Raw genomic sequence first — 15,001 nt, forward strand, 5'->3', positions numbered from 1 at the left:
TCATCAAATGAATATTCAAATAATATTCATTAGATAATATAAACTGAGTCATAAGCCCTCGAATGAATATTCGAAATAATATTCATTAAATAAAATAAAAGTTATCGAATAAACCTTATTCGATTAATAGTTTTAAAAACTATATCAATATATATATATATATAAATATATTATACTCGGGAGCCTCGCCTCCCGGTTTTAGAAAAAGTTCACCTTTTGATCCCCTATACTAAGGGTATACTCAAATACCGCTTATCTCTAGCATAGGTATTATGCAACTACAAGCATTTGAACCAACAGATATATAAATCAAGAATATGAAACAGGCATGCATATATACCATATCACATGCTACAATATATTGCAAGAATTTGCTAATAACAAATATGCATTTATCGCAAGATCATGCATATACACATATACATCACAACAACAGTTATACGGGTAGAAAACTTGCCTGAGTGACCGGGGGTAATAAAAGGCCTGGGACGAGTCTGGCAACCTATAAACAACATATAAGTCACAATTAAACCAAAGTCGCTTATGAATTTATACTATAACCACTCTAGAATCTAATGCTCGCTTTGCGTTTAACGCTTCACTTAAGTCGCTCGAGTACCCTCGACTCCACCATTTTTAATAAATTAACCATTAAGGGTTTTAAGGCGATTCTTTCGCGAGTACCTTACCAACTGCCTAATCCACTTTACATAATTGTTTCTTACCCCAATTAGTCCTTTAAGGTCTTTAACCTATGTTTCAAAGTAAGGCGAGGGGAAATGTTTCGTTCGCGAAACGTCGTTACTCCAAAAATCCACCAGATACCGAAAGAATTGGGTATAAGGTAACATGATTAAAAGGATTTAAATTCAAGGATTATAAGAGAGGATCATAAAAGGAATATAAATTATTAAGAAGGGTTTAGGGGAACCCAAGTAATAATATCCCGGGTATGATCTCTCAAACGATAAACGAGAACGAAATTTAAGCGAACCGTAAAACAAATAAGCGACCCAGAGACAAGCTTTTACAAGAAGCCAAGGATTGTGACATCATCAAACCAAAAGGAAGAGACATGTGACAAATCGATGACATAGACATGGTGACATAAGCATGACAAATGGAGGGATTGTTGGTTGATTACAAGCCATACAAACTCTACCATGGTTAAAAGGTAATTAAGCAAAACAAAAGGAAACAACCAAGCAAAACAAATCAAAAACACAAAACACAAATTAGAAGTTGACTTTTGCTTTCCAAGAATCAAAGCTCTCGGCCAAAACCAGAGCAGCAACTTCAAACTACCATATCTCCTTCAATACTCACTCAAATAGGATGTCCTATAGCTCTTTGGAAAGGTATTGAGAGGGCCTACAACTCTTGTTCACAAGTCTCGTCCAAATAAGCATGGTAAGACCCTCGTTTTGACAGTTCTTTCAATATGACTTTTAGAAACTTTAAGACCTAACTTTGTGTTCTTGATTTCTTTGGAAAGATCAAGCTTGTAGGAGGCTCCCTAAGACTTCCTAGCTACTCTAATCACTCCAAGGAAGGTATAACACCTCCAAACCCTAACTTTACTTTGAGTATTAAGATGGTTTTGATGGTTATAGTAAATGAGAAGCATGATGCTTGTGTGTTTAGAGTTTGGATTGGATTTGTAGTGATTTGGATGTTGAAATCTTGTTTATAGTTAATAGAACTTAAGTATAGCTAGTAGTTCATGTGTGGGGTTGTATAAATTGGAAAATCTTGAGGTTTGGGGACTGATGTAGTAAGGTTTGGATGAGGGTTGGTTGTATTGTTGGTTGTGAGTTGAATGGTGGTTGTTTGGAGTGGTTTAAAACTTGATAATCGCGTAAACATAGCCGTTGTAATGCCCAATTTCATACAACTGCTTATTCTTAGTGTTCGGGACAGAGAGCTAACTATTGAATCTGTGACTTTTCCATTTTTAGTTAGATTATGTCGTAAGCTTCGTTTTGATATGTGGTTCGCTTGAATCTGATGTACGGTTTAGGAGAAACGACCGTTTTAAGTAACGGCGTTTCGCGAACGAACCATTACCCCTCGCCTTACTTTCAAACCTTGGTTAAGGCCCTTAAATGACTAATTGGAGTATGAATCAATTATTTAAAGTGGATTGGGCAGTTGGTAGGGTACTCACGAAAGAATTGCCTTAAAATTCTTAATGGTTAATTTATTAAAAATGGTGGAGCCGAGGGTACTCGAGCGACTTAAGTGAATCGTTAAGCGCAAAAGCGAACGTTAGGGTTCAATTGGTTAAAATCTAGTTTCTTAAGCGACCGGGGTTTAATTCCGAATTATGTTATTGTTCATAGGTTATCGGACCCACTCTAAGCTTAAGTCTATCCGGGAGCACTCAGGCAAGTTTTTTACCCGTTATACTGTTGTTGTGATGTACATATGTATATGCATTATCTTGAGATAGATGCATGATGGTTAATTAGCAAATCTTGCGATATATTGGACCATGTGATATGGTATATATGCATGTCTGTTTCGTAATCTTGATATATATCTGTTGATTCAAATGCTTATTAGTTGCATAATACCTATGCTAGAGATAAGCAGTAATTGCGTATACCCTTAGTATAGGGGATCCAAAGGTGAACATTTTCTAAAACCGGGAGTCGATATTCCCGAGTATATTATATATATTTATATATATATATATAGATATATAGATATAGTTTTCAAAACTATGAATCGAATAAGGTTTATTCGATAACTTTATTTTTATTAATGAATATTATTTTGAATATTCATTCAAGGGCTTATGACTCCGTTTATTCATATTAATGAATATTATTTTGAATATTCATTCGAGGACATATGACTCCGTTTATTTTATTTAATGAATATTATTATTGAATATTCATTCGAGGACTTATGACTCCGTTTATTTACTAAATAATATTCTTTATTTTATTAAAGTATAATGTTTCGATAATCAAACTTATTTTCGATTATTCAAATAAAGATCATACTTTCGTATAAGTATATCTTTGGTTATTTATTATTCATTTCAAGTATGAGTTTTAAAACTCCTACCTCGATTATTTTTATATGGATCACCCTTATGGGAATATTATTTAAATAATAATATTCAGGTACTTTCTAACATATCGGGACTGATTTATTTTATTAAATCAGCGTTACTCTAAACATTCTTTAAAATGTTTTCGAGTCTTCAAAATGATTTTAAAAAGTTAGGGCGGATCCCAAAACTCATTTTTATATTTAAGATCCTCCTTTCGAAGGGGATTTAAATACTCGCTCAAAACCTGAGGGATCCGGCTCTGTGGTTTGTTTTATATTCGCAACAAGGTTGTTGTTTTGATAAAAGAGTTTTTGATTACTTACCCAACACTCGGGAAGTAAAATTCTTAGAACAAGTTAATCCATTAATAGGCACCGCCTGGGAAATATCTGTGAGTTTTCCTTTCCAACTAGATACGACTTCTTGGTGGAGCCGTATCAACAAGTTTCTACTTGGGGAAAGGGGGGACAAGCTTTACGTTTCAGAGTCATGGATTACATATGAACTAGGAGTGGCGTAAGTGGTCGAGTGGCGCCGGCCCAGCCTTATTATATTGGCCCAAATGGCCTGGAAGTTTCGCTAAGATGGTCCATTCCTTAGGAGTCCAGTGTTCGGTTGACAAGTAAATCCGACAGGTTCTCCTCTACATGTAACACTACCCGGAGCATTCGATCGAAAGGCTACGGATGGGTGATTGTTGAGGCATTGACAGGGTCAAACGTTTAAAATGATGTTTCCCTCAAATGAAGTATCTCGTAACTTCATTTATTTTAAACAACATTTCAAGGATTGAATCTATTCAAGTCTTATCTTGTAGTCTCATCTATGTGATAAACTTTTGAAACTGTTTATACCTTGAACGGTGGTGGTTCAAGTAGTATTCGGAAAAGATATAAGTATATTGGAGTATCTTGTAACTTCATCTTTTCAACTTATATCCAGTAAATGATTATCTTATGAATGACAAATATTTTCAGAAAAATGTTAAGACAAGGTTAGATATATGAGATCACCTTGCAACGATATTTTTATACAGTTATAAACTGGAACTCTGTGTATATTATACATATCAGAGGATTTCAAAGATTGTGAAAAGTATATATGTATATATATACTGAATATTTTGCGACTTGGTCGCGTTAAGATATCAGCTTGGTTCATTTGTTCTTGACCAAGACTTTCATGAGTACTATGAGAATGCTCATATATTGTTAATTATTATACATATTATTTCGGTGGGCTTGTTGCTCACCCTTGCTTTCTTCTTTCATCACACAACAACAGATAGAAAAGATGAACAGGACCAAGCTTCCAATTCGCAAGCGGTTAGGAAATGTTCCGCAGTTTTCTGGAAGCGGTGATGCCGCCGTAGCTGAGGTAGGAACTACCAATAGGCTAGGCTTTCAACTATTGATGAACCAGACTTATGTATATTATGAATTGTAATAATGGCAAAGAATATGTAAATTATTCAGAAACCCTTTTGAGGTGAAATGGTTTATAATTGTGGAGTAAAATGATTTGTGTTATTTTTGGTATTCATCTCTGAGACTATAACATGTGGTGTGTGTGTGTATATTGTGGGGTCACAGTACGTAGTGGTTGGTTGTTTATTAAGATTAAGAGTTTTTAAGGGAATTGGAACTTGTGACAACCCGGATCCCCGACCCCGGATTTGGGGGTGTTATAATATTGATATCTAAATTTTATAAAATCCCAAAAATAAGTATTGAAATTATAAAATCATAAAACTAATTTTAGGGACAATCTAAATATTTATGGGTTTTAAAACTGTAATAAAATCACCTTTAAAAATAAAACAGAATAATATAACTCAATTTTTAACTACACATTCCAATCCTTTACACCAATAAATTACAGACAAATAGTATATATCAACATACTGCTGCCAAAACCAAGACACATATTTTATTTAGTTAATATTCCAAAATTACATATTTAAATAATTCAAAAATACACAAGTCGTTATACCCGCGTTGTGATAGCACGCGGCCGCACCAGAGAAGCAGAAAGTCAGAGCGCGGGCGCGCCGGGTCAAAAACTAAAGAATCATGTTTTGATTAGAAGATTGATTTTTGGAATTCTATGATGATTGGGGCTGCTATATAAAGACAACTTAAAGATGTTTTTCAGAACGGAGCTTATGGGAAGATATCGAGAAGACATAGGAGCACAAATACAACCAAGGCGAAGAGGAACTAGTTTATTCTTGTGATTCTTTGTTTTAAGTTGTAATCTTGCATGCTAGTTTTCTTGTTGTTAAACCTATTACTCTTGATTATGTACTTTGTTTATTATTCAGTTTATAAAGACCTAGTTTATTATACCATGCTTTCATCGGAACCCACGGTGATGATGAGTTCGGCTATGGGCTAACCGTTATCATGGGGTTCCAACGGATTTACTTATGGATTTCTTTAGTTAACTTGTTCGATACCTTAGTGTGTGGTGATTGTATGATGTCCTAGTATTGGTTGTGCTTATTTGTCTTATGAACGTCGCGAACTTATAAGATAACGTGTTAATCTTTATTGAAGCGAAAGTGAATATAGAGATTTAAAACTTGCCATGCTAGCATAGGTTCATGTATTTTATATGCTTGATTTATAGGTAATTTTAACCATCTTACTTGCCCTATGTAATCACGATAGATAACTTGCACATTAAACCGTTATGTTGTCAAATTCTATAGACATATAGGGTCTCAATATAATTGGTATCTATTTAGCTTCTATCTATTTTGTGGATGTCTGGTAGTAGGGTATTCGTACAACAAAAGTTGGCATTTAATAGTTTCGTGTTATCTGATTAGTGTCATCACCATTGCATGCTAAGGTTAAGAACAAAAAGGCTACTGAATGAAGTATTGAATTAAGTTAGAATCCCATGTCTGTGTTATATAAGTTAATCAACCTCAATTCTCTTAGTTAATATTAGTTAGTATAATCTCGTAGTTATAAACAATCTCAACTTATTATCATCTTAACATTGAATAATAACCATACCATTGTTGCATAAGTACATTGACTAAAATTAACATAAACCAGTCTTTGTGGGAACGAACTAGAACTAATTCTATATTACTAGCGATCGCGTATACTTGTGTGAATATTATCACGTGTTTTTGTTCTAACAAGTTTTTCGCGCCGCTTCCGGGGACTCGGTGTTAATTTTAGTTTATGTGCTTGGCATTAGTGGTCGTTAAAGTTCATTGACTCGGACATTTTACTTACTTGTTTACTTATTGCTTTTTTAGGTACTCTAGAGAGCGTTTATGCTAACGCGTTCTTGATCTCGAAAGAGAACACCGGATAAAGCAGAGGAAGAAGTTTTAGTAGAGGAAGAAGTTCTTGTTAAGGATGAGAAAGTTGAAGAAGAAGCTCTTATTGCAATGGGTGAACCATCAGTAAATACAAAGGCTTTGATGGACTACTCTCAGCCGAAGATCAATGATATTCAGACTAGCATTATCAGACCAGCCATAACGGCTAACACTTTTGAAATCAAGGCTAGCACGATTCAGATGGTGCAGAACTCGGTCCATTTTGGGGGTTCTCCGACGGAAGATCCCAATATGCATATTATAGATTTCATCGAGATCTGCGACACTTTCGAATTCAACAATGTTTTTGAAGATGCTATTAAGTTGAGGCTTTTCCCATTTTCTCTGAGGGATAAAGCTAAGTGCTGGTTGCATTCTCTACCACCAGGATCTATCACCAAGTGGGAAGATCTTACTCAGAGGTTTCTTACTAAATTCTTCCCTATGGCGAAGATAGCTACAATCAGGAATGCTCTTCCTCAATTTGTGCCGCAATCGGGAGAATCTTTGTGTGAAGCTTGGGATTGTTATAAGGAGATGCTTAGGAAGTGTCATCATCATGGGATGCCTGACTGGATGATCATTAACTACTTTTATAATGGGTTGGGTGCAACTTTTAGACCCATACTTGATGCAGCATCAGGTGGAACATTATGGGCTAAGAGCTACGATGGAGCTTATGATTTGATTGAACTGATGGATGTTAATGAATACCAGAACCCTTCTCAGAGATTAAATCAAGGCAAGGTAGCTGGAATTTTAGAGGTGGATACAGCTACTGCGATAACTGCTCATCTTAAGGCTTTGACAATGAAGGTGGATTCTTTGGCTAATTATGGAGTTAATCAGATCACTAGTGTTTGTGAGCTTTGTGCTGGTGCGCATGAGACGGAGCAGTGTGCTATATCTAGTGAATCAGCTCAGTTCGTGAGCAACTTTCAGAGGTCACAACAACCAGTTCCATCCACCTATCATCCCAACAACCGCAATCATCCTAACTTCAGCTGGAGCAACACTCAGAATGCGGTTCAATAGCCTTATCAGCAGTATGCAGCAAAACAGTACTACCCTTCTGGTTTTCAACAACTGTAATATGCTCCAAGATAACAACTCCAACTTCAGCAGCTACCATATGGAGGTACAAATCAAGCTAATGAAAAATCTGAATTGGAGGAGTTGAGGCTCATGTGTAAGAGCCAAGCGGTTTCTATTAAGACCTTAGAAAATCAAATTGGGCAGATTGCCAATGCCTTGCTGAATCGAAACCTGGTACACTCCCTAGTGACACTAAAGTTCTAGGCAAGAAGGAAGCGAAATAGCAGGTTAAGGCAATTACATTGAGGTCTGGGAAGGTTGCAAGCCAAGAAAAAGCTCAAGTTCAAGAATCTGAAGATGTGGCTGAAGAAGAAGTTCAGAAGGAAGGAGAAGTAGAACCAAGGAAGAAAACTGTGGAACACACTCCTCCTGAGGGTAATACAAGGAAGAAACAGGTCTATCCTCTACCTCCTTTTCCTAAAAGGCTGTATAAGCAAAAGTTGGATAAGTAGTTTGCTAAGTTTCTCGAGGTGTTCAAAAAACTTTATATCAACATACCTTTCACTGAAGCTCTCGAACAATTGCCTAGCTATGTGAAGTTTATGAAAGGTATTCTCTCTCAGAAAGTGAAGCTCGTTGAAATAGAGATCGTTGCTCTCACGGAGGAGTGCAGTGCTGTGTTGCAACATAAGTTACCTCCGAAGCTTAAAGATCCTGGAAGCTTCACTATTCCTTGCACCATCAGAATAGTGTCATTCGATAAATTCTTTGTGACTTGGGAGCTAGCATCAATTTGATGCCTTTGTCTATCTTCAAGAAGTTAGACTTACCTGATCTAAAGCCTACTTATATGACCTTGCAGTTGGCCGATCGTTCTATTACATATCCACGAGGCATTGTGGAGGATGTCTTGGTCAAGGTGGACAAACTCATCTTTCCTGTTGATTTTTTAATTCTTGATTTCAAGGAGGATTAGAAGATTCTCATAATCTTGGGAAGACCATTCTTGGCTACAGGCCTAACCTTGATTGATGTGCAGAAGGGTGAGCTCACTATGCGAGTACTAGATCAGGATGTGACTTTTAATGTGTTTAATGCCATGAAATTCTCTACTGGTAATGAGGAGTTCTTAAAAGTGGAATTGGTCGATTCTGTGGTTACCTCAGAACTTGATCAAATGTTAAGGTCTGATGCCTTAGAGAAGGCCTTGTTGGGGAATTCAGATAGTGAAGATGATGAAGGTGATGATCAGTTGCAGTATTTGAATGCTTCTCCTTGGAAGTGAAGGCTAGATATGCTTTTTGAATCTCTTGGAGTGGAAGAGTTGAAAAATTCTCCAAAGCGCCTCAAGCCATCTATTGAGGAAGCTCCTACACTCGAGCTTAAACCATTACCTGAACACTTGAGGTATGCATTTTTAGGTGATGCATGTACCTTGCATGTTATTATTGCATCTGACCTTTCAAGTGGTGAGGAGGAAAAGCTCTTGAGGATTCTGAGAGAGTTCAAATCGGCAATTGGATGGACTATAGCAAATATCAAGAGAATCAGCCCTTCTTATTGCATGTATAAAATTCTTCTAGAGGAAGGAAGCAAGCCGACTGTTGTGCAGCAGAGAAGGCTAAAGCTGATAATGAAAGAGGTTATGAAGAAGGAAATTTTAAAGTGTCTAGATGCAGGGATCATCTATCCTATTTCTGACAGTTCTTGGGTGAGTCTAGTGCAGTGTGTGCCGAAGAAAGGAGGTATCACTGTGGTCGCTAATGAGAAAAATGAACTCATCCATACTCGAACAGTCACGGGGTGGAGAGTTTGCATAGATTACACGAAGCTGAACAAGGCCACAAGGAATGATCACTTCCCTCTTCCTTTTATCTTAAAGAAAAGTTTAATCACGACACCTGTCATAACTACACCTAATTGGAATGAACTTGTTGAAATGATGTGTGATGCAAGTGACTATGCAGTTGGTGCAGTTCTTGGGCAGAGGAAGAAAAATATATTTCATGTGGTCTACTATGCTAGTAAGACCCTCAATGGTGCTTAACTGAACTATACTACTACTGAAAAATAACTCTTAGGCATTATCTACAGTTTTGAGAAGGCGACAGTTTTCAATGATCATGTTGTAATTCGCTATCTCATCTCGAAGAAGGAGTCGAAGCCTAGATTAATTCGATGGGTTCTTTTACTTCAGAAGTTTGAGTTGGAGATCAAGGACATGAAAGGTACTGAGAATCAAGTCGCTGATCATCTCTCTCATTTAGAAGATCCGAGTATGACTTCACAAAATACGACATTGAATTAATGAGTCTTTTCCAGATGAGCAATTATTTGGGATGCAAGAGGAAGAACCATGGTTCACAGACATTGTGAATTACCTTGTGAGTAACATTATTCCTCCAGACTTGTCTTCTTCTCAAAGGAAGAAGTTTTTTCATGAGGTGAAGTGGTACATGTTGACTGAGCCATTTCTGTTTAGGCAAGGAGCTGACCAAATCATGAGGAGATGTATTCTGTACAGTGAGACGGAGGGTATCTTGCGAGACTGTCATTCGGCTATTTATGGAGGCCACTATGATGGAGAGAAGATAACAGCTCATATCCTTTAAGCGGGATTCTTCTGGCCTACATTGTTTAAGTATGCGTATTAGTTCATTTTGAAGTGTAATCGCTGCCAGCGTGTGGGTAATATGTCCAAAAGGGATGAAATGCCTCTTAATGTGCTTCTCGAGATTCAGGTCTTCGATGTTTGGGGAATTGACTTTATGGGGCCATTTGTCTCATCTTGAAATAATCACTATAATTTATTGGCGGTTGATTATGTCTCGAAATGGGTGGAAGTCAAGGCTTTGCCGATGAATGATGCAAATGTAGTGCTAAATTTTCTTCATAAGCAGATATTCACAAGATTTGGGACTCCAAGAGTCATAATCAGTGACGAGGGATCGCAGTTTTGCAATCGCAAGTTCACTGCTATGATGCAGCGATATAATATGAATCATCGCATTGTTACAGCCTGCCATCCTCAGAATAATGGTCAAGCTGAGGTGTCTAACAGAGAGATTAAGTGTATTCTAGAGAAAGTTGTATGTCCATCAAGGAAGGATTGGTATTTGAAGCTAGATGAAGCTGTTTGGGTGTATCGAACAGCATATAAGACTCCGCTAGGCATGTCACTGTATCAGTTGGTTTATGGTAAGGGATGTCATTTGCCTGCGGAGTTGGAGTATAAAGCGTATTAGGCTTTTAAGAAGTTGAACCTTGATATGGATGCAGCTGGTAAGAAGAAGATGCTTCAATTGAATTAACTCAATAAGTTTCGACTTCAAGCGTATGAGAACAATAAAATGTATAAGGAGAAAGTCAAGAGGTAGCACGATAGGGGTCTAGTGCTCAAATCATTTGTGCCGGGGCAACAAGTTCTTTTGTTCAACTCTCGTATCCGTCTTTTTCCTGGAAAGTTGAAGTCAAGATGGTCAGGGCCATTTGTTATCAAAACTGTGCTTCTACATGGAGTGATGGAGATTTTTTAGAATGATCCAGGCCAAGCGTTCAAGGTGAATGGACAGAGGTTGAAACATTACTATAGAGATACGACAAACCGTGAGGTGGTTGGTGCCATTTTATTGTCAACTTGATCTTGGGGATAATACGTTAAGCTAACGACAAAAACCAAGCGCTTCTTGGGAGGAAACTCAAGTTTATTATACAATAGTAGATAGAAGAAGCAGAAAACTCCAAAAAAAAATCAGAAAAGAAAAAAATTCAGTGTCAACTACAGAAGCACGGCGCGCCCGTGCTGGTTTTCCAGAAGCACGGCGCGCCCGCGCTGCCAGGCGGGGCGGCTGCGCTGGCTCCCTGAACCTGAAAAAAATGGAAAAACAAAAAAATCAAAACAAATACAAACTCCAACCGAATTTCCCTCTCCCACCTTCCATATTTCCCTCTCCAATTCAGTATCAATCACCCCATTACTCCCATTATTCCCTTAATCACTTCCCATTTCTTTTTTAAGACTAATTCTAATCCCTATACCCTATATATACACACACTTATACACAATCTTCTCCATCACTTCTCAATTCTCAAACACACAAATCTCTCTTATACACTTCTCTTTTCTCTCTTATTCAAATTCGATGGCACCCAAGAGACAAAGAACCCAAGTTAGCAGCAGCACCATCGATTCTTCAAGTGTTAGGGGTGTGAGGCCCAGGTTTTCTACTCTGGAGGCTGAAGTGGAGTATACAAGGTTGCTGTCAAAGCCGATAGCCAAGGAGAGAGGATTTCTACCATCGGGAAGGGATGGTAAGTTACTTTAGATGATTCTGGAGATGGGTTGAGTCACTTTTTGCGAGACACCCGCTGCTGTGCCCATGAGTATGGTTCGCGAGTTTTACGCGAATGCAAATGTAGATAAGAATGGTTTTACTATAGTGAGGGAGTTGACTGTGGATTACAGTGTTGAGGCTATTTGTCGGGTGATAAATCAGCCTGAGAGACAGCTGGTCAGGATGATTGGGTGACGAAGACCGGAGAGGATTTTGTTATTCCCAAACAATCTAAACAAGAATTACAGAAGGGGGGTTGAATAGAATTCTAGCTTTTTTTAATTTTAAGAACATTTATACTATAAATATATAATTGTGTTTAATTTTGCAATAGTGTGGAATGAAAGTAAAATAGAAATCAAATCACAAAGCAATTAAATACAAGTATTTAAAAACTTTCTGGTGTATGGAACTTTTCCACCAGAGATATATATAAAGTAGAGAACTCTGTGTTTCAAAATGAACACAGCTGCTTACAAGTTGAGGAACAAGAACTGAGAATTTTTTTACAGATTTTGCCTTATCTATTTCTCAGGTAATTGCTTAATTTATTAGTTATTATTCAACTTGCTACCCCTGGTTAATATATCACCAAGTTACATGATAAAAAGACAAGATAATAAGATAAACTATATCTAGTCTAACTTCATGCTGCTACACTTCTCTTTCCAGCATCTTTGAATATTATTTGTTTAGCATAGAAATGAAAATGCTTCTTTGTTCTCTAAATGCTTCAAACAGGCTGCCACATTCCATTTGCATACAACCAACGCATGTGACTGTCAAGTCACTATCAATTGCTCTTTTGAATTTGAACATCCATTGAAACTCAGATTGATCATCTGTTGGAACTTTGTTTGATCATCCGTTCGAACTCTGTTTGATCATCTATCGAGACTTATGTTGATCATCCGTTGAGACTATCTTTTAAGAAGTTAACTCTTTTTCATTTATACAAGATTACAAGGCATATAATATTTACAATTAACCATCCTATCTTTCATATCAATGTAGTAGTTAACATGACTTGAACAATCTACAACATCTAGTTCACTGAGCCATTCAAGTATGCAGAAATGTGCTACTAGACTTATTGTTCTTAAGCTACTCTTTTAACGGATGTTGAAATGATCATCCGTTGTAAGCTACAAAATCACTTAATTAATATCTACTTAGTTTTTTGTTCAAGTTATCATCAAGTACACAACATATTCCTAACAATCTCCCCTAATTTATGTCTACTGGAATTATAGCCATAAATTAAGAGAAACTTGATGATAACAAAACACTCTATGAATACATAATGAAATAAAGTAGATAAAATTTACAAGTGCTGTATTTTATTAAAAATTCTCACAAAGGGAAATTTGTAGAGAGTCTTAAAAATCATTTTCAAGGTGCTCCTCTAGACTGAGCAAATTAAGATTATTTCTTTCGTTGCCTTGACTTCTTTCCCAGTTTCACATCATTCTCTTCAATCTGGTTTTGGAGTTGTCTGAAAAATTCTGATTCTTCATTATTTGTTAGATCCAGCTTTTCTTGTGTTTCTTTTGGAGTTTCATTGCTTGTAATCTTTAGCTGATCTTCCAGTCTGAAGAATAATGTAATGTTCTTTTCATCCTTGAACTCCATAATCCAATATGGCCTCAAGTGCAGTCCATCTCCAGTGAAAGGAATAGTTAAAACTCTTGGGAGTGCATTTGGTCCTCTCCAGCTATTTCTTATCTCCTCAATCTTGTTTAGTACCATTTTCTCCTCAAGCTTGCTTTTGTTATTGTTTGAGCCTCACCTTATCCTCTTTCTTAGCCTCTGCAAATTGTGGATGTCCATCCACTACACAGATCAGTTTACCATTTCTGTAGATTTTAGCAATCCTTTTCTTTAGTACTGAGTCTATAGGTTCCTTGAAGAAAGCTATAAACCTTCCAAGCAGCTTCTTTTCATCTGGCCTAGGGTTTTATAGGTTAGGTCCAGTGGATTTTTGTCTGAATTCTTTGAATAATTTCTTTTTGGTTTAAAAATCACACCGGCCTTTAGAGACTTGATTGATGAGGGTTGACCCCTTTCCATGTTCCCTAGGCTCATCTCATTTGCTGAAATTTGTCTCAATTGAGAGAAGTGAGAAAAGACCTTGTCTTGCTTCTCAATTCGACCAAATTTCTTCTTGATATTTTCATCAAGCTTCTTCCATTTTGCATCCAATTCTTGCTCAACTGCTGCAACATCAAGCTTCTTAGATTTTGGATTGAATTCCAACTTAGCAGCTGCTATCTTGATCAGATCAATACTGTTCAAGGCTGGTGGCTTAGTAAAAGCAATTACTGGAACAATCACCTTGTTAACTTGTATGTTGAGCACTTGCTCCCCCTCACTTATTGACTCCCCCTCAATTGCTGAAATGATTGAGTCTTTCTCCGCCTTTTTGTTAGCATCAAGTTGAGTGGAGGAAGAAGTTTGTGCATCCACCAATTTTAGAAGTAGCAGAGTTTGTTAGGCTTGATGGAGATGGATTTTAGTAATTGAGGTTTTCAGGGTTTTGAGCCTTTTATCTAAGGAATCCACCTTGCTTGCTAGATCAGAATTTTTCCTTAATTATCTGTTGATGTCTAGCATGGTGGTGTTGGGAAATTTGGCATCCAACCTCTAAGTGACATCCTTCTTGACTTGATCAATTTCAGTCTTCAGTTCAGTAACATCCTGATTTTGTTTGAGAGATTGAATTTGATGGAGTTGGAGAGAATATAGATGTGCTCTTAGAAGGCTCTTGGTGTTGGAATTTGTAGTAGTTTGAAGAGCTATCTGAGTTTGTTGAATGATGTGAGATAGATGAGATTTGAAATGGTGCTCATCACATGCTTGGGAAAATACCCAAGATGGCATGCTTGATCTTGAGCTAGGGCCTGCTTCTCCCCTATATCCATGAACTCTTCTTCATCATCATCTTCATCCCCAAAAATATCCTCAGAGCCACTAGTTCCATAATCAACATCATCACCAACTGTAGGTGGCATGGTTGTGATGGCATCTTTAGCTCTTTGCATGGAGGCAGTTGTGTGCACCAAATTGAGCATTCTTTCAGCAGCCACATTGTCCTGTTCAGCTAAGATGTAATAACTCGAATTTTTGAGACTTTGTAAAAATGCTTAATGAATAGCAACCCTGATAAACGGGGAAAATGTTTTAGCCCACACTATGTTGGGCATGAGAAATTGAGTTTCGGTGTTG

General features: G+C 37.2%; 1 non-coding gene across 1 annotated transcript; it reads right to left on the reverse strand.

Moving 5' to 3' along the window:
- Window positions 1-6,866: 6,866 nt before the first annotated feature.
- On the reverse strand, window positions 6,867-6,973 carry LOC141681203 (small nucleolar RNA R71). Its single transcript, XR_012558645.1, has one exon. It is a non-coding gene; the product is annotated as a small nucleolar RNA R71 (small nucleolar RNA).
- Window positions 6,974-15,001: the final 8,028 nt, after the last annotated feature.

This window comes from Apium graveolens, chromosome 8 (assembly GCF_009905375.1).
Source record: "Apium graveolens cultivar Ventura chromosome 8, ASM990537v1, whole genome shotgun sequence".
In the NCBI taxonomy this organism is placed as follows: Eukaryota; Viridiplantae; Streptophyta; class Magnoliopsida; order Apiales; family Apiaceae; genus Apium; species Apium graveolens.